This window comes from Aulonocara sp. 'chitande type north' Nkhata Bay, linkage group LG13 (genome assembly GCF_057382095.1).
Source record: "Aulonocara sp. 'chitande type north' Nkhata Bay isolate Kocher_YH1m ecotype deep benthic linkage group LG13, A_spYH_male_GT1.1, whole genome shotgun sequence".
Lineage (NCBI taxonomy): Eukaryota > Metazoa > Chordata > Actinopteri > Cichliformes > Cichlidae > Aulonocara > Aulonocara sp. 'chitande type north' Nkhata Bay.
Window position 1 is genome coordinate 15,875,378 of NC_141356.1, and position 27,048 is coordinate 15,902,425.

At 40.1% G+C, this 27,048-nt stretch overlaps 1 protein-coding gene across 2 annotated transcripts in view; it reads left to right on the plus strand.

Annotated features, from left to right (window-relative positions):
• The first annotated feature begins 1,839 nt into the window (after nucleotides 1-1,839).
• The window catches only part of cdh11 (cadherin 11, type 2, OB-cadherin (osteoblast)), a 99,559-nt gene continuing 74,350 nt past the window's right edge, over nucleotides 1,840-27,048 (plus strand). For both annotated transcript variants that reach the window (XM_086258849.1, XM_086258850.1), the window contains exon 1: nucleotides 1,840-2,305. The gene's annotated coding sequence lies outside the window, so the exon portion shown is untranslated. The remainder of the gene's footprint in view (nucleotides 2,306-27,048) is intronic.

Sequence of the window (27,048 nt, forward strand, 5' to 3'; positions counted from 1 at the left end):
GATTAAGATGAACTGTAAGCATGGTTTGATTCCATGTTTTATGTTTAATTTTAAACAAACAAAGGGTTTGTGTATTTTTTTATTTTATTTGAAACAGTATCTTATATGAAGAAAAATCCAGCTACAAGCTTTACCTTGAAAAAAATATATATCAAAATTTAAAAATGTAAAACCAATGAATTATGGCCTCAATGTTTGCTGTGCTGAAAATTTCCAAAACCATTTTATCCTCACTCAGCAGCAGTGAGAAAGGTGAGTGTGCATATAACTCCCCAAAAAACATGAAACTTCTCTGTCTTTGAAGAAGAGAAAAAAGTCCATTTCTTTTGTAGCATCACCTCGCTGTCCCTTGCAGGCTGTTGGCATGGAAAAGACTGGGTTTTGAACCAGAAGTCAGTGTGCATTAAGAATTTCAAATACATTCAAAGGCTGACTTTTTTTATTGAAACGTACCAGACTCTATGAAATGAAAAATTGTGTGCAAAAGGCTGCAGTTGTTTACATTTTCACTCATTATGGCCAGAAATACCCTGTAATTACATTTGACAACCTGCCCTTTATCTTAATCTAATTATGTCATTTTGCATCCAAAGTAATAAAGGCCTGCTGAATGCTATAATGAAAATATGCATTATCATCTACTGCTCCCCACTGAATGAGAACCCCTGCAAGTGAGCCATGCTTGTGAGCCTTTTTTTTTTACCCCTGCCATTAGCATCCAAAATACATACAGAAATTTACGGATGGGGGTGAGCAACTGGCAGCTGATACAGGCATTTATGAATGGCTCGATGTGGCACTTATGTGTCATCACTTGTGAAAGCTGTGGTTAAGATTTTGTTAGGACTGGCCAAATAAACAACTTGAGTAGGCTGAAAAGTCATGATGGGATTCAAGTAAAATGAATCTTCCGAGAAAGATAAAACTATTGGAAATGTATTGGTTTAAAGGCTTTAAATTATTGTTTTATAGGTTCTTGTGTGTGTCTATCTTGTGTGAAATCGCTTCATTTAAGCAGACTTTGAATGTTTCAAAATATCAAAACATTAATATCAAAAGTAACAATCATTGGGTTAGTGTAATTGACACACTATCTATTTTTTTCTGAGACTAAGGGATCCATAATAGCAGATGTTTACAAGTCGAGCGTTGCTTTACGAAATACTCCTTCAAACCATTCATAATTTAGTTTTCCAGGTGTGGGTTTTTCCAGCTTTTTTTTTCATGGCCAATTACATCGTTTACACTGGACTTTTGTAGGCGACACTCTCTGTGTATAGCAGGCCTGCCGTCCTCTCCTTTCATTGGCTCTCTGTGCAATTCTAAATCTCTGCTGGTAGCGGTTGGAAGCTCCTCTTAGCCAATGAGGAAATAGCAACTGTTGCATTCAGTTACCCTCCTGCAGGGCTTCTTCTGCTGTAACCTCTCAGGGTGGATTTTGATGTGGGAAGGGTGTACAGTGTTACAATACAGATAAGGCTATAATGTGGCCTAAACCTCATTAAACAACGTATCCTTCTCAGTGCAAATGCTTTTTGCAACCACGGTCAAAAATAACTAAACAAATTATATTTCTACTGTAATAAAATCTGAAAATGTTAATGTGTATTGAGAGGTTTGCCCCACTTGAGTTTGTCATTTGAGGTGCCACTTATTTAATTCCGACGAATAACAAAATTACTACCGATACAGGAGTAAGAGGAGAGAGAGGATTACCAGTTTCCTACGCCCTCCAACGGCAGCGACACCTCTCTCTCTCTCTCTCTCTCCCTCCCTCTCTTCTCTCGCTGCTGCTGCTGCGCGCCGTTCAGTTTCCCTCACATCGCTTCCGATGCTCCAGGAGGGAGGACGGATAAACGGCGCTGACGGTACCGGATTTGTTACCCGAAGGAGGGAGGGATGCTACGGTGATTTCCTCTCTTTTTCTCTTCCAACACCCACCTCCTCACCATCCCCTCCACTCCTCTCCATCACTTCAGTCTCGGACCTCATCAAGACGCATGACTGCTCTTTCATTTTTGTCCTCTCTTTTCAGTTTATCTTTAAATTCGCTTGACTGGTTTGTTTTTTTTATTATTTTTTGCCACTGAGCTCCAGCGGGAAACCCACTTGGCTCAGCTTGAATTTCTACCCTCTCATCTCCAAGCGCACGTAAACATAGAAAAACTGGGCTTTTAATCAGTGGATGTGTTGGACATCTGGTAAAAGAAGCAATACTACTTAAGTCAAGTGGCCGATCTCTACTGGCTTGTATGTATTGAGGACACTTGGGTGAACGAGCTGCGCACGGAGTCTCACTTCCAAGGTAAGACCACTGGAGTTTAAGGACTGGGATTTTGCCGTAGTTACATCAACACACTTCCATCGTATGTCTCTCTTCTCACTATCCGCGCATCTCTTCTGCAGAGGCTTTCCTGAGCGCAAAACACACGAGAGCCAGCGAAGTTAAAGGTTTAGGTTCCCGGGATGCTGGGGAGATTCTGGTTAGACTCTTGACTAAACCAAACTGTCGCACAAACACTTCTTATACATTATAGGAAGATTACTCGGAGATGATATCGGACTTGATTATGTTTGATTAACAATGGAAAATCTCACAAAACCCAAAGATCCTTTGCGCATTAAAGACAGCACTTGGTTTTATTTGTTGTGCTGCTGCCAGTAACAGTGCAGACTTTATTCGTTCCTCCGGGCCACTGGACGACGGTTGGATCTGTGTGGTTTTCGCATAACAGAGCGTGGATTCACTAAAGTTTCTCTTGCAGTGTTTCTGCATATTTTTACTTATTTGGTCTGCGAGTGCATCCAACTGTGTTTGCGTATTTGTGAGTCTGCCCACGTAGCCTATAGTAGCTAATCTAGGAGTAAGCTCCCTTTCGCTGTCTCCGTGTCTCCCGGCGGCTCCGCGTAACTGCGACGCAGAACTTTTCCTTGGATCACCATCAACAGAGTCTGGATGTGTGAGGGGGGGTTGCGGTCACATAATTCGGTAAACAGATAAATTCACTGCGTCCCTTTAGCCCACTCCAGGAAAGAAATATTTGTTAGTGTTACAGTTAATCTGCATTTATTTAACATATTTCTTCCTGTTTCTTCCAGAAAGCGTTTTCCCCCAACTTATCCTCCTCCTGTAAAATCAAAACGGCATATTTAAAATTCTCAATCCCCAATATTTTCCCCTTTTTCGCCATTTCCCCTTCTTTCATTCTTTCTCGTTTTCTGGTTTTTGCGGGGTCATTACTGATTTGGAAGCTAATTGATTTTGTGATTTTGAAATGTGAATCCCTGAAGACTCCACGCAGCTTAGTATTCAGTCCGTTTGAATACTTGAAGCGGAGCGGCGTTCTTGCCCTTTTGGTGTGCGCCAGCGCTGGTGAAACTGCATAAAAAATGCATACAGATCACTTGCCCATAGGCTCATTCAGGCTCGTTCTGCACTCAATTAGGTCCGTGCGTTTGGCTTAGCATCCCTGTAGGACCACATTAGATCATTTTGTAAATTGTTGCATAGACATCCAGTGAAATCTGCTCAGTAGAGTAGATTTGTCCGTACTGGTTGGGTCTGTGCGCATGCTGGTCTGATATGAATAATTACAGATGGATTTGGAACTGGTCTGCTGCTCAGCCGCTTTCAGCAGAGAGTAAAAGAGATATCGGTGTGTAGCTTTGGGCATCTGCAATTCCGCTGCGTTTTCAATGGGGGAGCAAAGAGAGCTAGAGAGGTGTGTGTGTTGGGGGGGGGGGGCGTTAACTCCAGGGCTGTATCTTTGGTATTCATGGCACAACTCAAGATTGCTGCTCTCAAGCAGGCAATAATCTCTCTCTCCCTCTCCCCCTTCTGTCTCCCACACTGTTGCTGTATAAAATGTCTCCCCTCTCTCCCGTACCTTTGCTCTCCCCTTTGCATTTCAACCCCCTCCAACTCACCATTCTCTCGCCCTCCTCTTCCTCTCTCTTCATTTCTCTACACAGCAATCTCTCCGACTCTGTCTGTGCGCTTCAGTCTTATGGGAGCCATTGAGAAAATCATTTGCTGCTGTTGTATTTATTCGACAGGGGGTTCCTAGCAGCCAGGCTTGGCTGGAGAGATGTTTTCTTGTGTTGCCTTGAAAAAAGTCTGCAGTCTACAATGGAGCAGGAAAGATGCAGAGAAATGGATCCATTAGATGCTCTAACTGCAGTTTAGTAAATAAGGGGGGAAAAGGTTTGGAACTTATTGTGTTATATTTTCGACAGGCATTTTTTTTTTCATTTTTTAATTCCCTTCTTACAAGTGTTGTAACTGTGCTGTTGTGGTTCCCCCCACACTTCCTTATTATGTGGTTACTTTTCAGAGAGCGTTTCCCTGTTTATTTAATGTTTGCCAATTAGCCTACAGACCAGTCACTGCAGCGAAGAACAGCAGAATTCCCCTTTTTTATATTTAGTTCTGAGACACTGTGGCTCACTGGCCACTTAAAAGACATATTACACACAAAGAAGGTCCCTAATTTAGTAGTTTTGAATTGCTGCTTCTTATGTTCACTTAATGACAGAGCTCAACATCACAGCTGTCGCTCTCTGGCTCCACAAAGGGTTTTTGTAAGTAGCACAACAGTATCACTCAACTTGTGCTTTTGGATGTTTTCTTAATTCACCAATTAATTCTTCATTCTCCCAATATTTCACTCAAACAATAATACAGTGTGGGCAGAGTAAAAGAGGAAAAGATCAAGAGGCAAAAAAAGAGGTGCAGGAAAGGAAATGAGGGGATGTGGTCTGCAGAGGAGATGAGGTGCAGGGCAGAGAGAAACAACGGGGCAGACGGTCGGAGGAGCAGCAGCTGAGCAGAAAAGAGCATGACTCCTATCAGGATGTGAAGAAAAGGAGGAGGTGGTGGACAAGAGAGGAGGGCAGCGTGACGTCTATCAGTAGAGTAGTCAGTCTCATTCCTTTTTGAGAGTCACTGCCGTATGAGCTGAAATGAGACATGCGAGTAGAAACTGCCTGCCTTCACTTAGCCATTGCAGGAATGAACAGTTCCCGCAAAAATGTGGTTTTATGTCTGCAGAAGTGATTGTATACCTTAAAAGCAGGGCAGACACACATAATTCCCTTGTACCAGTACATCTTTGTGCTATTTAGGGTGAGCAGCATACAGAAACCTGGCTTGGATGACAGATGAAAGCGGGGTGGGAGAGGTATCAGATTTTTTCCCTGATGTTCAGCCAAGAAATTGCACAGAAACTGACACAGAAATGTCGTCAGATTTGTTGGTTTTTACTGAAGTGGTTTCAGAACCTGGCACTGGAAATACTGTGCATCATAGCTGTGCTAGTTATAGTTAGTAAAGATAGAATTAAGCTTAACGAGCTTTAGCATTTCTTCTGGAATGTGTGATAGGACATGAGAAGGCCAGAAGATATTTAGGTTAAGTTCAAACTCTCTAACTCAGAATTCAATCTGTGGGAACTTTCTCATGACTTATCTTAGACACTATGCACATTAGACACTATGTTTACCTATTATGTATCTATAGACTCAGTCCAAGTGTGTAGCAATAATTCCTGTTGATGTTATTTGACGTTCTTCAGAGTTTCACAAAAGAAGGAAAAAGAAACAGCATTTGAAAATGTTCTTTAAATTAATGGCAAATGCAGAAAAATCAGACAATATAAAATTTGCTTTTTACTTATAAGTATTAATTTTGATCAGCTTTGAGTGATTTTTAAAGATTTGATGGGACTAACTATGTTGATCTTTCCACATTCATGAAACGAGTAAGACAGAATCTTAAAAAGAGAATGAAAAGAAAACAACCTTGCTTTCTGGATTGAGTTTAAAGGCATCTGCCTGCAAGCAGTGCTGATGTAGCACCCTAGGGAGGAAACAAAATAGAGGGATTAATTTATTACACTGTAATCATTATATTTATTTTTAATTAGGCACCAACTGCTCATCCTCGTAAGTTATGTGATCGTAAAGTAGTTTTTTTAAATAATGAAAGGGAGGCTTAAAAGATAGAATAAAGTTGTGATCCTGCAGATAAAGAAACAGGACTCAAAAAGAAGACAGTAAAGGGGAAAATGAATGGAAGAGCTACTGGACCATTTCTAGATGACGACAGAGGGAGCTATTGGGCTTTGCTGCAGTATTGGCTCCACTGCTCCTTTTCCTTCTTTCTGCTCTTTATTTCTAATTCTTTTTCCAATCTCTCTCCTTTCTCCTGCTCTGTCTGTCTCTCTCAGGGGGCCAGTCAGAGAGATGGAGAGGTAGTTAGGCTCCCCAGGGATACAGGATTCAATATGAACGCCCCTAACAGACAGACCCGCACGCGCACACACGCACAAATCTTGTCTGTCTGGATAAGCCTGTCCACTGTGACTGGTTTCTCTTACCTTCACATTCACGTTACCTCCCAGTGAGAACGGGGCGGGGGAACATTGGTGGAGAATTGAGTTCTGCCTTCTGCTTCTGGACTTTTTTTCTTTAATTTTGTTTTCTTCCAGCCCCTTGCTCCATGGGCTCAATAGAAAGCAGAGTCAGCACACACAACTGGTTAAACGTCAGCTTTTTTTCTCTCTTTCCCTTAGATCGATCTTCATCTATTTAAAACAGCAGAATGTGAGGCCAGATAGATGTTAGGCTGATATATAATTTCCTATGGCAGCGGAATGGGATTATAACTCTAATCTTTCATCTCAACCGGACTAAATGGCAGAGTCAGTAATTAGTGCCTTTGACCTCTAATCCCCATACTTGTTCTCTAGCGGTGTGTGGGGTGGGGGTGGGGGGTGGAGGAGGAAAAAAAAAAAAGCAAGTTAATTTGTCTGTATTTGATGATTTCCTGGGTATTGGTGCACGTGGGGAAGAGTGAGACAACACAGGTGGCTTAGTAGTGTTGACATAGTTCCCATGCAGCATGACATACTGGGTTTAGTTTCTTTGGCCTTAAGCATGGCGTTTGTATGTTTTTTTTTTCTTTCTTGAGCTCATGTGGTTTCAATTATTCCTCAATTGGTCTACATGCCAGCGACTTTAAATTACAGTGCACCCGTTCCAGTTCATGCACTTTAGTCTGACTACTCTCTACTTTTTGGCCCGTTTCCCTTCCTTCAACGTAGCGCATACTGTGTTTTGATTCCGTTCTCTGTATCCCTAAAAAGGAAAAGAAAACCAATAACTTGAATATCAAGTGAAAAATCACTAAATTGGAAAATGTTTTCAATTTTGTTGACCGAAACAAACTAACAAGCAGCGTGATTCATGAATGTGTCCCATGCTCTCATTATTTGATAAGCAAAGTCACATTGAAGTAATTTAGGCAGTGCAGACTAAAGCTGGATGGGATGCATGCAAGTACTCAGAGATGGGAAACTGCACCACAAGTAATACCACAAAGCAACAAGGACACCAGTTAGAGCAAATAAACAAAAACATGTGGCAGCACAGAGAGACTACAGCATCAATTAGGTGTTCACTTTTAATTGCCCTCGCATCATGCGCACCTAAAACGACATGCTGCAGCTGCAGCTGTGTTGGTTTCCAGTATTAAAGCTTTGTTAGCTGAATAGTGATCCTCGGCATGGTCGACCTTCTCACTCCTGCATAAAAGAGCTGAGCACTGGCAGAAAAGGCTGCGTGGATTTACTGCTAGGCGATGAGGCTGCAGTTTAATTGCAAAAACAGTGGAGTCTGGATCAATGTTAATTCAGGATTAATGAGTGATTTCATCGATTTTACCATTGATGATCAGAATACAGGGTTGACACTGATATTGATTGTATTGCAATGGAAATTGATTATTCGAGACAGCGATTTATATTGATCAGAACACCTTGTATGGGCACGTGTATAGGCACCTGAACTTTTCATCCAGAATATTCATTTGTGAAATCTAATTGATTGCAAATGTGATTCTTTTAACAATGGTTTTGTGTGTGTATATATATATATGCTTTAGATATATTGTATAGATGTAGGTGTATGCACGAGTGTGACAGAGTGGGCCTGAAAAATAAGTGTAATTTGTTTTCTGTGACAGTCCTTGGGTCCAGTCAGGTGCTCTGCTGTCTCGTGGACACCAATCATATTAAGGAAAAAGAAAACCATGTTTGTTATTTTTTTAAACAGTCAAATGTAACTATATTTCTGCTTTGGCAGACAGCATGTCACAGGCAGAGACACTGAAAAAGAGTGAGGGAGCGAGAGGGAAAGGAAATAAGGGATGAAGGTCGAGAACAAAGTTCATCTCAATTATGAATTTCAGGAGATTTTCTTTACATTTTGCGGTCGCTCTGGTACAAAAGTACTCGGGATTGGGGTCAAAGAGAAATTTGGGCTCTTTCTTTAATGCCAATTAATAATTCACAGCTGAAAAGGCGTCTGGTTTGACAAGTTTTGTATGAGGTACTGTAGAGTCAGTGAGAAAGAAAGAATGTGAGGAACAGTGGCTAGTTTCTGCGTGCGGGTCAAGGAGAGATTTAATGAGTCATTTGCTTCTCATTATTCAGGATAATAATTAACTCTGTGTGTGTGTGTGTGTCTGTACTTGTCCAGCTATCATAGTGAGCACCAGCTTGAGTTTTAGAGCATTGGTATGAGGACATTTTGGAAAGCAGAGGACCTTTTGGGTTGCTACCACATTGTGATAGTTGTTGAAAAGCATGTTTGATATTGAAGACTTTAGGCTTTATGTTTATGTTAATATAAGAAAACGCATTAAATCTATGTCTAAGAATATCCTCAGCAAGATAACCATTAAGTATTGTCATAAAGTCATTCATAGTGGGCTTGTCCACCTTTTTCCCTCAAACTGATTATGTTTTATAAGTTACTACACTTGTCATCAATTAATATGTTGAGATACTACATGCAACAAGTCATGGAAAAAACTTCCATAGCCTAAAGCAGTGTCTTCTAATTACTTTTAGGTATTTTTGTTTAACAAATAACTTAAACAGTTAATTGACTTTTGAACTTTATTTTATTTTAAATCACCTGTCAAACTCAAGCTATCAGTCTCATTCCCCATCTTTCTTTTTTTGTCCGTACCATCATTTTCTCACTCCCTCTATCATTTATCTCCACTAAACTTGTCAAACAAGCACAGGCGCGCACAGGTTTGAGCATGTACCTGCAGTGGGTGTGCTGTTGATTACCATAATTAACACGGTTATGTTAATTGTAGCAAGTTAATTTTGCTGATGGAACACATTTATAAAGGTGAACTTTATGGACAGTTAGCTATGGTTTCAAGGTACAGTGTGTGTCCATGCTTTTCTGTTTGCATCCTGTTTGCATCATACTTTATATATGTGAGGATATGTGCACATTAGTGGCTGACAAATCAGTTCAAATCAGTTCAAATCAGGTTTAAATTGTGGAAAATGATTTATTTTGCAGGACACGTGCTGACAAAGACACAGCAAGTGGTGTCGAAACCAGAAGCTGAACGTACACACAAACACACAAAGTGTCAGTGGCCGGCCAGAAAAGCAAATGCTGCATATAGCTTATCTGATTATAAGCAGGGTTAGATAGAGGACTCTGCATTACAGGGAGTGTTGAAGAGACATGCAGATCAGACTGATAAATAGTTTAACTAAAATGTGGCATTTCAGTAGCTCCACAGTCTAAAAACCATGTTACTGTGACCTCCATCTGGCCAAGAACATTCATCATTTGTCCCTCCCTGCATGTATTTCTGTTGTTTTTCTACTGTTTAAGAAAATATGAACATGAGAACTGAAACTGGATGACACAATTCATATGCGGCATAATGAGCTTTCCGAAGATGTAGCTCGAAGGCGGAATACACAAAAAAGTAGTTAAGTTTGCAGTCTTATGTCATCGAGAGAGGAAGGGCTCTGGCACCTATTTGCCGAAACAGGCTCTGTGAACATAAGTAGCGTAATAATCCTGTTGCATACGTTCACTTATTTCTTATCTTTTTATTTATGTCACATTGTATGCCTTCATATTTGGCTTATTTATCAGTAAAATTGCTTTTTAAGGTTGAATTATTTTAAAACAGTTTAAACAAACACGGTAATGGAAACCAGTTTTTCATGCAACAAATTGGCTCTTTGTCCTGCCTGCTGGCATATGGGGCTATTTATGACGGAATTGTTTGTCTTGTATTGTGATGTGAATGATGTGGGTGTTCAGTAATGGGATTTTAAACCACGATTTACCTGTCTTTAAGGCACATTAAAGTCATTAGATGGAGACAATCAGAATGCATGTAATTGTTAATGGTTGGACAGCTGCAAGACAATTAGATGTGACCATAGGTAGTTAAAATGTTTATCACTTTATAACGCATTAACCTCAATATGTAAATCCTTATGAAGTGGACAAATATGAGGAGAAGCTTCTTAGCCACACATATTCTAATATTTCAAAGTGTTTCTAGCATTAACCAGTCAGTATGCTGGCAAGGCCTGCATTTGATGTCAAAGTAATGCTTTGATCACACTGGGACTTATCTACAGCTTCTCATCCAGTTCTGTCTCATCCTCTCTTGTTCTCTCCTTCCTTCTTTCCTCAGTCCTCTTCTTCCTCCCCTTCCTTTCCCTCTTTACTTATCTCCCTTCTCCTGTCCTCCACATTTCATTCTCCTCCTGTCCCCTTCAGTATACCTCAGCCCCCTCACCCCCACCTGTATTTATTCCCACTGTGCTTCAAATGAACACAAGTGTTACTCTCTGAAAAATTTCCAAAAATAAACCCGGCCTGGAGAAATGTATTACATAGAGTTTTTTCCCTTATAACATATAGCAGCTTTCTGTGTAATTTAACATGATTGCTAAATTATGCACCATATTAGAATGCATGAATGATACTTTTTTCCTAGCTGCATAATTTGTGAGTTCACTAAATGAGCCAATCTCGCAGAGCCCTGAATTTCTTCGGAATCCTTGCAGAGATACTGCGATCTGAGAGGCGAAGGTGTGTCTGTTTTCTGTGCACATCCACTCACACCGGTGCCACAGAAGAATCCATGAGATTAGATTAACTAGGTAAAATCTACATTTTACCAGCTTTGGTTTGATGGTGTCACGCCAGATGATGGCTCACTGACACGCACATAAAAAGACATGGGGGAAAAAACGAGATAACAGTGTACATGTGACGCTGACACATACTGTTGTACTAAGCCTATAGAGAAAAACCCAGTTTTCTTTTCTACAAGACAGCATTACTGCAAGCTTGACCTCTTTAGCATAATAACCTCTCTTCATTTTCCTCCCTCTGTCACTTTCTGTTTTGCTTCTGTTTCATTATTTTGTTTTATTTGCCGTTCTTTCTCTGTGTCATTACTTTTGGCTAAAACCCTGCATTCCTTCTTTGCATTTTTACTCATTTTTTTCTGTCCCTCCCCTTCTTTCTTAAGGTCCTCCACCCCTTTGCTATACTTTCTCTCTTTTTTCCTCTCCCTTTCCCTAGCCATGCTTCATTGACCGTGACACGTATAATAGTGTAATATGATTGAATATGACTGCAGCTTCTTCATTGGACACTATTAATTTCACTTTTTTCCATTCGACTGGTTTGACTTCAGTATATTCCCTCCCCGCTCCATGCCTTAATCCCTGACCATGGGTCAGTTTTATAGAGCAACATCATTTTTTTTTCCTGTCATCTCTCCTTGTAAGTTTTCATTTTTATTCCTCTCTTCTTTTACCTGTCTCCCCTCATCTAAATAGTTTACATTCCTCATCCTCTGACTTTCGTTAGCTCTCTCTTATACTTTCTGTTTAGTTGTGCTGTGACTGCATTGACCTTTTCAGTGAAAAGAGAAGAGTTGAGCAAAATGTATTGCCACTTCTAGGGCTGACTAATTGTTATTGCGCTACAGAAGGCCATAGCTATATATAGGGAAAGGTACAAGGACTGATATGAGGCAGATCCTCTTCTATTCAGTCACTGACACTTTTTCTTCACACTTCAAATCAAATCAAATCAAATCACTTTTTATTGTCACATCACATGTGCAGGCACACTGGCACAGCACATACGAGTGAAATTCTTGTGTGCGAGCCCCACAAGCAACAGAGATTCCACTAATCCCTTTGTGAAAAGTACTGCATAGGAGGAAAATGAAAACAAGGTTCTATGGGTTCTTTAAACATGAAGAGAATTTAAGCGAATGTTTAATTTCTCTTAACTTTAACATAAGCCAAAGCAGTGCTGACAATAAAGTAGGATTAATGTGTCACTGTAGAATAACGCACTATCACAGATTGTTTGTACAGGTTGGAGATTTTTACATTTAACCCAATATTTACACCTCTAAATATTTAACATTTGCTATTAGATGTTTAATATTCCTTGTATTTTTAAATGATCTTGCAAAATGGCAGTGGTCGTCATTACCACTACACCCAGTTGAGGTTATTTTTTAAATCCAGTGAAGTAGCAGTTCCTCGGGGCCATTATCAACTATTGCGTTTTCAGTGTTTATGTGGAATGACATCACATTTGTCACAGCCATGTTTATTTTTATTGTGATATCGTGAAAGCAAATGTCATCAACATTGTTTAGATTCTAGTGGCCACGTTGAAGAAACAAGGTCACCATGTATGTGTGAGCGTTAGTCCAATGTGTCCATGCATGTGAGTTTTTTTCAGATATTATTGCTAAAGCTGACCACACAATGTCACACACCCTCTGCACGTTCGTGTGCCCATGCCCTTGCACCTGAGTATCACCATCAGCAACAAATAAAAGTCATTTCAGGCAGTCTGTCTGCATGAGCCCATGTCATCTGAAGGTGCAAGGTCACTCAGTGCTCAAACGTCATATGCAAGGCTCAGTGTGGGTGTAAGTCTAAGCAAGCATCTCACTTTACTCTTATCTTTACAGGAACCAGATGACTCCAAAGGCACAGAAAGACTTAAACAATTCCAGACAAGGTTGAAGCTTTGAACAAAGTCTTCTGAGATTGTTGAAGTAATGTAGCATTAGGTTGAGTGGTGAAGGATACTGTGTGTATTAGGAGTCAAAGTGGATGTAGTCTGCATAAAAGTCCCTGCAAATATACTGTAATAACAGTATATTTGCGAGTGTGTGTGTGTGTCTGTGCTTGTGCTGGAGGGCAGGCATACAGCGGTACAGATCACTCAATGTATAAACAGATGTTTTGACCTTTGTATATAAGGAAATACTACCGATGTTTTATTCACTGAGCATGTTTATATTTTACTCAACCAGACGATGCACCAATCTTTAAGCTCTGTTTAGCGCAAAAAGAGCTGAATGTCATCTGGTTTCATTCTCAAGATGAAAAGAAGTATATCAAAGGAAATATCTTGCTGTGAAATTTTGAAGTGAAAAATAACCTTCTTATTTATTAGGATTTCCATTTTTGCTCGCTTTTATTCATATTTCAGGTGGAGTAACTTTAACACCTTCATTCAAAACAATTTACTTTAGCAGGTTCAGGTACTTAAGGACACTTTTTGAGTTTCATAAAGGGGTTTTACAGTCCTCAAGGATACAATGGAATTTCAAATATAATGTAGAATGAATAAGAATGAATTGTTTAAGTTGTTTCCACAGAATTTATACAGTGATTTTGTTATGTTCTATGCAAATGCATGTCTTACTTTATCTCTTTGCCTCTCTGGGAATGTTTGACTGTCAGTATAAATTTCAAAAAGATCAGCTACTACAACAAACATCAGTTTGGGAGAAGTTTAGCAAAAGGGACTGCTCTTGAGGAGTCGTCCAGATTGTTGGGATACGTATGGGTGTCTTTGCCTTGAGGGAACTTTGAGAACCAACAGTGTAGGCTTATTGAGGTATGGAACAACAAAGGTCTCTCTGTGTTAACCTGAAGAAATAAGGGAGGGGACTTGGCTTCACCAACCATGTAGGAATGAAAAACAAAAAAGGGGTGGGGGTTACTATACTGAGAATAGAGGCAGAGAAAAGAGGGGATCTTTTAGCATGGGAGGATGTTTTGGCACAATGACCCTTGTGTCTTCCAGTCTGTCACCGAGTCAAGTGGTTTGTGGGTAATGGGTGGGATATATGAATCAGAGTGGTAATAAGGGTCATTACACATGCATGGTAGATGTAATGGTCCGCAACACTGCTGATCAATTTCTACTGCTTACCTCCACCCTCAGTTTCTGTCTACTCGTTCATCTTTATAGAGTCGATTCCAAATTAAGTCATTATTTGAAAAATACGGGTATAGATGGTATATATGTTCAAGCCAAGCAACTAGACTCTACTAATATGGTATGACTGATTGATGTCATGTTCAAATGAAGCCTTAAGGCCAAATCGATCAGGAAGCAAACTATACTGCAAAATATACTCAGGCTTATTGTTCTAGAACTTGTTCTAGAAATTAGAAATGTTTCTAATTTCTAATTTTATTCCATGTTAAGCGCAACCGACACTGAGCAACTGACATGAGAGAATAACTGGCTATTAAATATTAATGAAGATTGTGGCTATCTCGAGGCCTTTACGAGTTTAATGATGCACATGCATCTTTGAAAATAAATCCATCTTCACACATTATCATTATGAATAAAAACGGCTTCAAAGATCTAAACTCACTAATGACTTCTAGGTGAACAGATCATGACCTGCCTTTGAGGCAAAGTTTTCAGCCTGTAAGGTCTCCATGGGCTAATTTGAATGTAAACAGTGTGCGTCAGTCACTGGATAAATACGATGGGGGGAGTACATCCAAGGCTGAAGGGTGGTCTTTAAAGGCTTAGTGATATCCACTAAGACCTTATGTTCTGCCCCTTGCCTCCTCAATAGTGCAAAGCTAATCTGGGGCTGCTTAGGGCTGCTTTTTTCGTCTGTTGGGGTGACCATCTCCCTCCCTCCCTCTCCCTCGCTTTTCCATTTCAACCTAAGAGACTCAGCGTCTCGCTCAAGGACACTCCCGACTGGGCACATGCTTGCTGATGCACATGTATTGCAGTGAAAGAAGTGTTCACCTTTGAGCCAGGAATTCATCTGTCAAACCACTTGGCAAAAGCCTGCTGTTAGTGCACAGAGGTCTGTTTATTCTGTCTTCCTCTCTGTGCACACTGTGGAATACAGGTAATGTCTCCCAATTACTACACACTGAATCTTTTTAAATCACTGAGTCAGATAGTTCCAAGGCACTACAACAATACTCTTTCATTTGATTTGAGAATGATCCAAGAATATGTTATTCCAATGAAAATATTCCTTCTTATCCCCCCTCACTGGTTCATCGGGGTCACGGTGTCAGATGTTGGACAATAGGACAGCTGTATCCAGATCAGCTAAAGAGCCACAAACCCCTGGGGGTGGGATTAAGCCAATTAGTAGCTGTCAATCACTATGGCGTATCATGGACAGCTAAATCAATACTTGGATGAATGGGGAGAAGGAGGGTGTGGGAGAAGGTGGGACAGACACATGCATAGAGGCTGACGGTGAGAGATGCTGGGTGTGTGGATAAACTAAGCAGCAAATGTGGTAGGATGGAGGTATAAAAAGGTGGAGAAAGAAAAGTGAGAGGGATAATAGAGATTGGAAGCATTTGTGGACTGAAAAGGGATGGATATAGTATTGGGAAGGACACAACTCTGGAACACTAGTGTTCATTTTTTGAACTGATTTACAATGCAGAAAATTAAAGAAATTCAGGGACCGTGTAAGATATTGTTACTCATGAAATAATTGGGATAAAACACTGGGAATGATTGCTGCAGTACAGATAAATGTATATATGAAACAAAAAGATGGATCCATGAAAGAAAACTGCAAAAACGATTGTTGTGGAAATGAAAGGGGCTAATGCAGAGAATATCCAGGGAGATAAATAAAGACATGCGCCACAATAAAGCCTAGTCTCCACTCAAAACCCCAAGAGATGCAAAAAAAAAAAAAGAAAAGAAAGAAAAGAAAGAAAAAAGAATAGGTGTGCAAATCAGTACCGCCTCCCGTTTTCCATCTTTTCTGATCATCACTCTCTGTGTCCCATCTGTTTTGATTTCACCTATTTGTGGGTGTGTGCTCTGTATTCCAAAGAGGTTTGCAGGAGACACACAATTTGTTTATCATGGCTGGGGACATCAGAAGATCCCATCTCCTTCTGACAGCTGAAAGACGGGGGAAAAGGCCCCAGCAGAGAATCAATAGACCTCAGAGAAAGAATGACAGGCAGAGAGAGAGGAGGTGGTGGATGTAATGGGAATACGGGGGAAGGGGTGGTGGGGTGGGGGCGAGAAATGATGCAAAAAATGAGAGGAAATGAGAAAAGCGAGGAAATGGAGATGCAGATGGTTAATAAAAAAAACATGCCATGATATTCAAGCAAGGTTTGGGAATGATATGAAGGATGCATCTACGCAGTCTAAAGCCTGTTCAGTCAATTAAGTCAAGAGAGACGAAAGAATCAAGAAAATAATGATAGACTAGCATGAAGGACGAGACATGAAGAGGAGTGGAAAAGGAAGGATGACGATATTAATAAAAACCTTTTTTTTTCTTTTTGCACATCTGTCAGATCCAGAATATAATGAAATAATTGTGAATGGGTATGCTTTCACTACTAAAAAGCTGCTGTTCCTTTTTACATTTTCAGCTGATTGAGCGAAAAGTGAATGGACTGTAGAGTTAGACTATAGGGCTGCATTGATAGAAAAGGGATGGGGCGGAAGAGGAGAGGAACTGAAGAGGAGATGGATAGGGAAGGGGAAGAGAGGCAGAATAAAGGGAAGGATGAGAAGATGGTTTACAAACAACCAAACAAATTGAAGATGAGGGAGCAAGAGAGGGGTAAGAATGGAGCATGCCAGAGATACAATGATAACAAAAACACAAATGGAACAAAAATGAAGAAAATGGAGTGAAGAGGAGGCTTTTAAAAGCAATAACGATGAATACAAGGATGGGAAAGGAAAACTTCAAGATTAGGAGAGGGGTTGGAGGGGGTTCTATAAAAGAAAACAAATGAATAAAAGGCCAGATGAGTGAGAAAGGGGGAAGGGGAAACGAGAAGATGAGATAAAGGAAACATGGAAGCAAAACAATAAGAAGAGGATGTTGTTGCATGAATATGGAGCTCGGAACATCTGGTGTGACTTTCAAAAAGTTCTACGGCCTTTTGAATGTGTGTGTGTGTGTGTGTGTGTGTGTGTGTGTGAGTGAGAGAGAGAGAGACAGAAGTATATTAGGTGGGGGGGGGGGGGGGGGGGGGGGGTTTAGTCTAAAGCAGCCATGCACATAGAGGCACACCGAGCAAGCCTGCCATACTCACTCATATACGCCTGGATGGATACAGAAAGAGAGATCAAAGCATTAAGAAAGGAGAAGGCTGGCTAGGAGACAAAAGAGATGCTAGATGGGAAGAGAGATGGATGGAAAGAAGGGACAAAAATAGGGAGGAGAAGGACAGATGGAGGGGAGGAGTGGGAGAGAGATGGGGAGGGAAGGGGTTTTGGTAGAGAATTTATTTTTTTATTTTTCTGATTGATTTACCTTAGTCTCCAAGGCCACCGAGTCATGTAATCATCGGAAGGATTTTTGATCGTTCGTCTTTATGGAAGAGATGTGTCATTTCATCATTTCATTCATGTGTCTGCTTGGAGGTGACACACAGGCTGTATTTTCCTTCTCTGACATTTAAAAAAATAGTACTCATCACAACTCTCAGATTTTCATAGAAATACTCTCTTTTTATAATAAAGTTGAAACATTTTAAACAATTTAATGCTTTCTGGTCTTAATTTCCCCATTTTTGGTTGTTGTTGTTGTTTAGTTTTTTTAATAACCCTTGAGAGTTGGCATTACGTGTTCTTTTCGTCATTCATTTTGTCCTTTAGTAAATTATATATTTTATTATATTGAATTCAAAAACTTCACAAGTGATATTTTTCCGCCTGTTTTCACTCTTATGGAAGCACTGAATAATTCATGTAGCATATTGTTCTAACTTTTGAAGGACAAAATACTCATCGTTTGTTACTTTCATTTTGAAACCTTGTCCATCTGTTGTATATCTTAAAACCAAAAAACTATCTTTGATAAAAAAAAAAAAACATTTTCTAAAACAGATTCCTTAGTTTTTGAAAATTTCTACCCTTTTTTTTAACCCTTCTTCAAAAGTGTATTCTTCCTGGTCCTTGACATCTTAACAAGCATATTTTCCGCCTGTTTTAACCCTTAAGGAGGGGCTGAATAATTCATTGGGTACTGCTCCCTCTAGTTTTGCTAACGGGTCAGTCACAAAGCCATACATTTGTAAATGAGGGTAATCTACCTCTATGAAGCTGTGTGCATGTGTATGTGTGAGTGTTGTGTGTTTAGACGGGTCAGGCTTTAAGACAAGGAACGTTTTGTCCGATAAGAATTGTGTGTGTGTGTGTGATGGGGGGGTGGGGTGGGGGGTTGTGTGTAAGTGTGTGTTAGCTGTTGAGTGCTGAGGGCTGCCGGGATTTGTAGCTATGCTACCACAATGCCCCTTTCATCCGAAGAACCATCTGATTGTGTGTGTACGCGCTCGTGCGTGTGTCCATGTGTGAGGGAGTGATTTTTGTAGGCCTCTTTTCTGTGTGATCTCTTTATTTGTCCAGAACAATAAAAGATGGAAGCCTGAAGGCACAGACACTAATAGAGAAAGGAAAGACACAGACACACAGCAGGAGGAGAGGCAGGCAGACAGAAGCATGACTTAGATATACTGAGGTGTGTAATTCAGGTCACTGGTATGGCCTAAACACACATAATTTTAATCGCAATATGTGATATACATGATATCTGCTTCCTTATCTCACCTGAAACTCAGCTGTCTTTAAATGAAAGTGTTACATTGTGTGAAAGATCTAATATCAAAGCTTTTCTATTCATCAGAGGAACTACACAATCTCGGAGAATGCTCTTGGGAAAAAACAAAAAATCGTGTCCAGAGTGTGTGTTTTACACGGAACTGACACTCACAGCAATAAAAAAATATTGTAAAATTCATAGATTACAAACATCAGCAGCATTGAGTACTGAGAAGTGTAGTGAGTCAGAGCCACAGGAGGGAAATGAGAGCAACGCAGTGAAGTAGAAAAGCTTTTAGCTGCGAGATAAGAGCATATTAGGGCAAATACAGGTGGGAAAAGACGGGGCTGAAACGCTTTATTAGTTCTTGATGAGGCGGGTTTTCAACCAACAAGAATGAGTGACGAATGAAATGAATGACTGGAGATGTGACTGGAAAGGTTATTTCTACATCCGTGAAGCTAAAGAAAGATTTGACTTAAACCGCATCTACTCAAAATTATATATAGCTTTTTTAATAGCTACTAATCAGAATTTTCCATATAATTTTGGAACAGGAATGGAAGAAATATACGTAAGGGGAAGAGGAGGAGAGAGAAACAAAAATACATAAAATGAGGAAGGAAAGGGTGGACTACAGAAATGGAAAAGAGAAGAGACAAAGAATAGAATGATGCAAAAAAGGAACAAAGTGCAGGCGTTGCTTGATCACTGGCCATCTAAGTGTGGTGTGTGTATTTCAAGTTTCCAAGTTACCAACACCTCTGTTGAGGCAAACCAAGCCTGACAGCAATCACACACTCATACTACCTGCTTTGAGCTTTGAGGGGATGCCATTTTGACTTTTTTTTCTTTCCGTTTCTTTTTTTTCTTGCAGACGTGTTTTTTTTGGCCCTCTCAGACTCTAATTTGATGAGTTTTCCATGGCTGGGGCCTCCAGTTCTTCAACTTGCATGAGCGTGTGTGTGGTTTTGGATAACGATCAAGCTATTTTTGGCATTCCTGATTGGTTGGACATGCTAAGAAAAGTCTGGGTTTATTCACCACCACTGTTTCTCATATTTCATACAGTCCGTTGATTTCTTGAAATCTTACCTCTCCACTTACCTACTTTTAGACTCAAAATATAACCATACACAGTGCGGTGAAAGAAGTGGCCTTTGCTTTTAATAAATGATCGATGGAACCGAATGAAGCACATACAATATGAGTAAGAAAAAAAATACTTTTAGACCTTAATTAATACCTTAAAGATAACGGAGCACTGTCCTCATCTGCATTCAGTCACTGCTGTGCAAAGTGCATCATGTGCACCATCACTCAAATGTGAACAGAAGTCCAGAATCTTCAAGATTTCAGTGATACAGAGGCAAACTTCAAACTGATGAATAGAGTCAGGGAAAGCCTTTATGAGAAGTTTTTAAATGCCAACTCTAATGTCACCTAATTAGATTTTTGCTCTCAGCAGATCATTTGCCTTTTCAACATGCCTTAAAGAAACAATGAAGGTTTGTGCAAGACTGACCTATTGGTCACCTTGGCTGCTACACAATAAGAACAATCTAATCGATGCTCCTCCAGAGTTCACAATAGCAGTACAACAAAACACATAGAAATTAGAATGTAGCTAAACTTTAGAAAAACAAAAACCTTTGAGTTCACCTGGCCAAAGAGCTGGAACTTAATGGACACTGAAATTTATTATGTCAGTAATAACAGGAGAGTGTGGGTGGTCTTGCAGGAGGCGGGCTATCGTTATGGAAACAGTGGTTGGTTAAGACTTCCTACCAATTCATATTAGTGAAGGGTTGCTATTAAAGACAAAGCTGTAAAGTAGGAAAGAGCTTGGTGTGTGAGAGATGTCACTCATTTACATAACACTACTGCAGTCAAAGGGACACTTATTTTAACCCTTGTATGGTGTTCGGGTCTGTGAGACCCGTTTTCAGTTTTTCTCAAAAGAAAAATTAAACAATTAATTATTTTTTCAACCTGAAATTCATTGGCTTTGGCTTATTTTCTGTGAAGAACATAAATCCGAACTAATTTTCAATGACCTCATACTGTACCTCCCCCCACGCATTTACATTACATACAAGGTGTTCGGGTCCACTGGACCCAGGCCTAATAAAAGTGTTGAAAGTGCAGGTCCTGTGTTCCCACACTCTGTCTTCCTCCTTTCTGGTGCTGCTGATAGTGTTTTCTTCCCCTCCTGCTCCCGCACAAAGTTGCAACATTGTTGAAAATTCAACTATCAACACTGTCTGCTCTTACATTCCCACACATTTTACCCTCTTTCTTGAGGGATCCAAATTTTATTTTCTCATACCCTGTCCCACCTGCAAATTAGGGGCATAATACTATAAATAAGACTTTGCCAGTGTGGTTCTTTATCACAACTGATCAAGATGGCAAAAGATTATCTACTGCGAGGGCCATCCAATTGATTTTGGAAGAGAGGGGCTTCGGATGATGATGTTGACAAAGAGGTTTCAGAATATTTCACATTTCTGAAAATTCAGAGTCTGACAGTGACTTTGAAGAAGAGGATGAGGTTGAGCACCATTTAGTAACAAAACGAAGACGAGTACCCCATCTGCAGCCAGCTCCAGGACCAGAACAAGCCCACCAGACAGCAAGTGAAGAAATATGGATGTCAATAACTGGTGAAATTGAATGGTCTTCTTGCCCAAGAAATGAGCCACCCTGCAGAGCTGTTACTGTAATAAGCCAGGGCCAACACGACTGACAGTTACTCATGTGCAGGACATCAAGTCTTCATTTGAGCTTTTCATCCCAGATTCCATCCAGAAAATTATTCTGGATTGCAGTAATCTAGAAGGAAGGTGTGTTTTTGGAGAGAGGTGGAAGGAGATGGACCAAATCCATCTAAGAACCCCAAAGGCCTACTTTGGGGGTTTTATCCTTGCAGGAGTTTTCAGGTCCGAAAGGGAATCCACAGAATCCCTGTGGGATGCAGAAACCGGCAAGAACCTTTCCGTGCATCAATGTTTCTGGAAAACTTCCACAAAATTTCCAGGATTATCCGTTTTGATAACCGAGACGACAGACCAGCTCGACGGCAGAGAGACAAGCTTGCTGCCATCAGGACAGTGTGGGATAAGTGTGTGCACCACCTCCCCCTCTTTTACAAACCTGGGCCTAATGTCACCATTGATGAGCAGCTGATCACATTTAGTTGTGAAACATATTGCTTCACGTGTAAATGTGTTGTGTCTTTCCACTCACTCCACTTGATTATAACTGATTTATTTTTTTATAACATTTTATTAAAAAAAAAGAACAAAAAAAAAACAAGAAGTACATTAATTCATAAATGTGATCTAACAAAGGTAAAGGGAAAAAATTAACCATGTTTGCTGTTCATATGGTTTGTAATTGGGATGAACTAAACATCTGTTGAGTAATTTAACATAAAATTGTTTGATAGTGTTAATTTGGAAAGCCAAAACTCTAGCGGGTCCACCAGACCCATGAACACTGGCTGAGTAACAAAAATACGAACACCACACAAGGGTTAATAGTACGTCTGTGTGTGTGGGTGGGTGTGTGGGTGTGTGTGTGCCAGACCCGCAGGGAGACACAGTAGGAGGTTAGAGAATACAACACACACAAATAGTAAATGGGTAACAAATGAGTTGACTGTGATGTAAATGGTTGTCCTTTTCATGGCCTTTTTTATGTCTGTTTGTTCCTGTTGAACAGTCAGGAGCAGCTCACCCTGTTCCCCCTGTCATTCAACCTTTACCCTCCACAGTGACAGAGAAGAAGCCAGACTGTCTGCATTACAAAGCATGTGAATGTGTGTCTAAATATGAACAGTCTTTTCTATTTGAATTCTTTGTTTGGTCACCTAGTGTATTGCAACACATCAGAAAAGGGAACTTCGTGTTGTATCGAAATACAGTGGGATGCGCATTTGAACAGAGGTTGACTGTTTGGAGAAAGCCCTACTGCCCTGCACCTGTACAACCAAATTCTAAATAAAAGATTAGCCATAGATGTGACAAGTGTAGAAAACTGATGCTTTCATTGCTGTGTTGGCGAATTATTTGAGAACTGGAGCTGCTCTTGTAGAATTATGCTGAAGTTTGGGCTTTTTAATGAAACGGCAAATCACTTTATAGAATTATAAACTATGTTTTTAATGCAAACAATGGGATCAGCTACTGGCTCGTTTTAAGGTAGGGTTTGCAGCATATTGTACATCAGTATTTGGTAGGAGATCAGGCAGAGATGTGAATAGATAGGTATTGCATATGGATGTCATCATACTTACTTGCACTCACAGGTAATGATGCTTCTCCCCTTATCTTTGTCTTTGTGTGTGTCAGAAAAATACGACACAGGAAGACAAAGTAGCCTTGTTCTACACATATAAAACATTTCAAAAGCGTTTGTACACTCACCACAAAGGGACCAGAGAAAACAGTAAGGTGTGAGTGTGTGTGTGTATGCGTGTGTGTGTGGGAGTGTGGAGGTGTATGAGTAGCACAGACAGAGAGCTGAAGTTTTGAGTCACATTAAAAAAGCCAGCGTTTGTAATTATGGTGTCCTTGGAGGAGCTATTGGATGGCTCTCTGCTGTTTTTTCCTTTAATTGTTTCACTTTTCCTATACTTGCGTCACATCTACTTCACACACACACACATGCACACACAGCAAGTTAACGGTGAGGCCATGTTATTCATCATCACAAGGCCAGAAAAATGACAACTAAAAATAACTGCCAGTTATTGCTGTGATGTTCTGCAACCACTTTGATTGACTCTTCCTTGGGTGGTTACATCATTCTGATCTGCAGTTCAGCAACTTTAATCCAAAAAGAGTGCATAACCTGGGTGTTTGAGCACATCCGTATGGATACAATGCTACTAGAAAGTTTTTTATTTCGCTTTGTGCATGTTTCAGTCTCTGTTTTTAATACAAGTAACACTGTCTCAGCTCTTGGCATGTCCTCCAGGTGTTGGCTATTATCATGGCTACAAGCTGTCCACTGGCTGGATTGATTAGAAGACGACTGAACTAGGCTTTTGTTTTAAGACTACAGTGGAGCAAGAACAGCTTTGGGGATTTAAAATACCTCAAGCTCTAAAATAGCTCCAAAACAATCGGCAGGTCCCCAGAAAATTACATGGGATTGCAAAATATGGAGTGAATGTCCTTTAATTATCTATTACTAGAGGCTGAAAACTCTTCATGCTCTAACACATTGTGAAAGAAAACTTTTCTCCAAATTAATTTCATTTATTAAATGTTTTACAGCATTTTTCACCTGTCTAGATGAGAATTTTTCAGTCGTCTATTGTGAAGCAATTTCTTTCCTAAGCGAACATTATTCTAACTACATTTCACTTGCCTAAAGCAGCCATATCAAATAAAATATTGGCTACCTTACTATTAGAGATTACACTCTAATGAGCTATATAGGTCTATGTAAAACCACTGAGGTAGAGCACGGAGAAAATTAGTTTCTTTGTGTGTCTTGGTGACTCCTCATCTGAATTCAGTGTCACTTCCTAACTGACACAGATAAATAACAGCCTTAATATCAGTATCTTCCTTGAAAATGCTTGGACATGTAGGAGTGTGAACCCACTGTGAACCTCCCTTAGATTGGTTTGATCTCTGGTCCTGTCCCTCCATAATCAACCTCTAATACTTCAAGCTCAGTCAGTTCCTGAAAGGGCTTCATTTCAAAAGGTTGTAGATCAGCAAACGCTATCAGGGATCCTAGAGGCCACCGCTAACTCGCTAATAATCTCACCGTTGTCTTTTAGCAAAGGTATAGATCCAAACATGCACAATTATTTTGTAAGAAGGAAACTGGCATGTTAATCATGCACTTTTTTATGATACCAGGCTGCCAGCTAATGTCACAATTACCCTTAAGATCTGGTCTAATGGCCCACTAAAAATAGATAGTTTCGCTTGGAAACGTAGGAGTGGGAGGAACAGGTGTTTACCCTCCTAGTGTGTTTTGTCCTGATTTTCATTTCCATAGCACAACCTCTCTGTGCTTATCTAGGGCCCAGGACACACCCAGGATCTCTGCTCGCTCTCCCCCCTCTTTATCTTTCACTCTCTCCCTGGATCCCCTGAGGCTGTTTAGAAGGGATCTGTGACAGATTCTACTGTGTGCGCGTGTAGCACTAGTAGCTCTAGTAGTAATGACAAGCAGATGGGGTTATTCATCACCAGCCAAGTCTCTGCAAGCAAAGCAACCATCCCTCTCTCTCTCTTACTCTCTATCCATCTATTTATCTAACTGATGTGTCTGAATAATGACAGATAAAAGAAAATCCTCTTTACTTTACTCCTAAGCTCTTTATATTCTTTGTTCGTCTTACACGACCTTCTGCGGTCGCAGGAGTATTCTCAGTCCACTGCAGTTCTTAACATTACTTTTTTGTGTGCTGTTTAAAATCAATTATAAACTCAGTCAATTCCACAGTCACGTGGTTGTAAACTGTAAATTAGGTTTATTATATGCAAAATCCATATGGGACAACTTAAGAAATAATTGTGAAACATACTTTGTATGTGTGTACATCCAAATCAGAGCTCGCACACCTTCTCACGCTGTCCATCTCAAACACACATTTGCACAACTGTCCTTGCAAATAGGTCAACTGCTTTTGTTGACCACAACCATTTATTGCATCACGGCTGTAAAACTACAAAATTGCACATTTTCTCACACAAATGCACGCACATACACACACTCAGTTACGCACATTCATAAGTTTAAAAAAACCTCCCACACATAGCAATGTACACTTACATGCTTCAGGGCTGCCACAGCTCCATTATTTTTCTGAAGTGCTTTTCAGTTCCATGGCTGGTGCTTGAGGGAGTGTGTGTATGTTTGAATGTGTGTGAGATTGTATGATACTGTGATGGGTGCTGGGTGTGTGCGTTGCTTGACAAAGATTGTGACATAAACCATTTATAGTGCTGCCCTAGTGTTTGAGTGTGTGATTGCTATTGACATTAAATCCTGTGTTCGGGTTAGTTTGGCACAGGGCACATGGAATGATGAGATTGTTTTTTAATGGGAGAGGAGAGGAGAGAAACTATGATTAGAGTTGGGCAGAGGGCGTTAGGACAGAAAACAATTTCCTGTATTTTGCTTTGAAGTGAGAAAAAAAAAAGACGTTTCCCATGTGCAAACTATGCATTTGCAAAAAACTTCCTACTTGCCACGGTGCATTTAAAAGAGACGATGATACATATTTACTTGTTTAAGCAAAGGTAGGCTTACACCTGCTGCATCACCATGTGTAGATAGCTTCAGGTTCCCATTAACATTACAGATGGATAACTGGCAGTTAAATTTCCAGACAGAAGAGAAACATGACAAAGTGTTGACGTGAGGCAGTATAATAGCAGCCAATTAAGTGGAAAAATATTTGACACTTGCAGGGTGTTTGGACCTGGCCTGTAGCCTTTTGATCAGGCAAATAAGAAAAAAAAAAAGAAAAGAATTAAAAGCAGTGCAGGATAAAGCTGAAGGACACACGCAAACTGAAAGCAAATCTACCTCATACACAAAGTCTTGATTTGGGCTGCATGGTGCAGCAAAATGAGTCTTTGACTTCAAATTGCCCTGCTGTTATCTGTTTTATTCCAACAGAAAACACATCAGCTGGATATTTGGGAGCAATGAAAGTTGGGACCTAAAATTTAAAAATTGAAGAGGGTCTTTTATAGCTTTTCTATATATAGCTACAATACTCAGTGTCCATATTAAACACGACCAACGTTGTAACCACAACTCATCTGTTGTTTAAATGTTTTTATTTCTGAAGAGGGGCAGTCGTATCAGAAGAAATTTGGCTTAAAGGAAAAATGGCCCTAAAGAATGAAGAGCTGAAATGGCTTGTTTCAGATGATGAACTGAGATATCCCAAGTTCTCACTCGATACAATAAACTATTCATTGTATGTGAATAAGTTTGGGCATAACTCAGTGATATCTCAGTGGTTTAAATGTAATTTTTTTTCGGGCGATCTCTTTATATTTAAGCAGCGTTATCAAAATGAAAAAAAAAATTCATATGTGGCCGGAGATGCTCCAGTGGCTGATGTTTTATCATTCCAGCAGCAGTTAAGGTTCTAATTGATTACAACGACCCCTATTTTCTAACTGCAGTCTCTTCATTGATCCAGTTACTGCTGCTGCTCAGTTCTCTACGAGTGATTCTCCGAGTCATTACTGCCAAGAAGACGACAGTTTCAATGTGGCTCCAAAACTGACTTTAATGCAAAA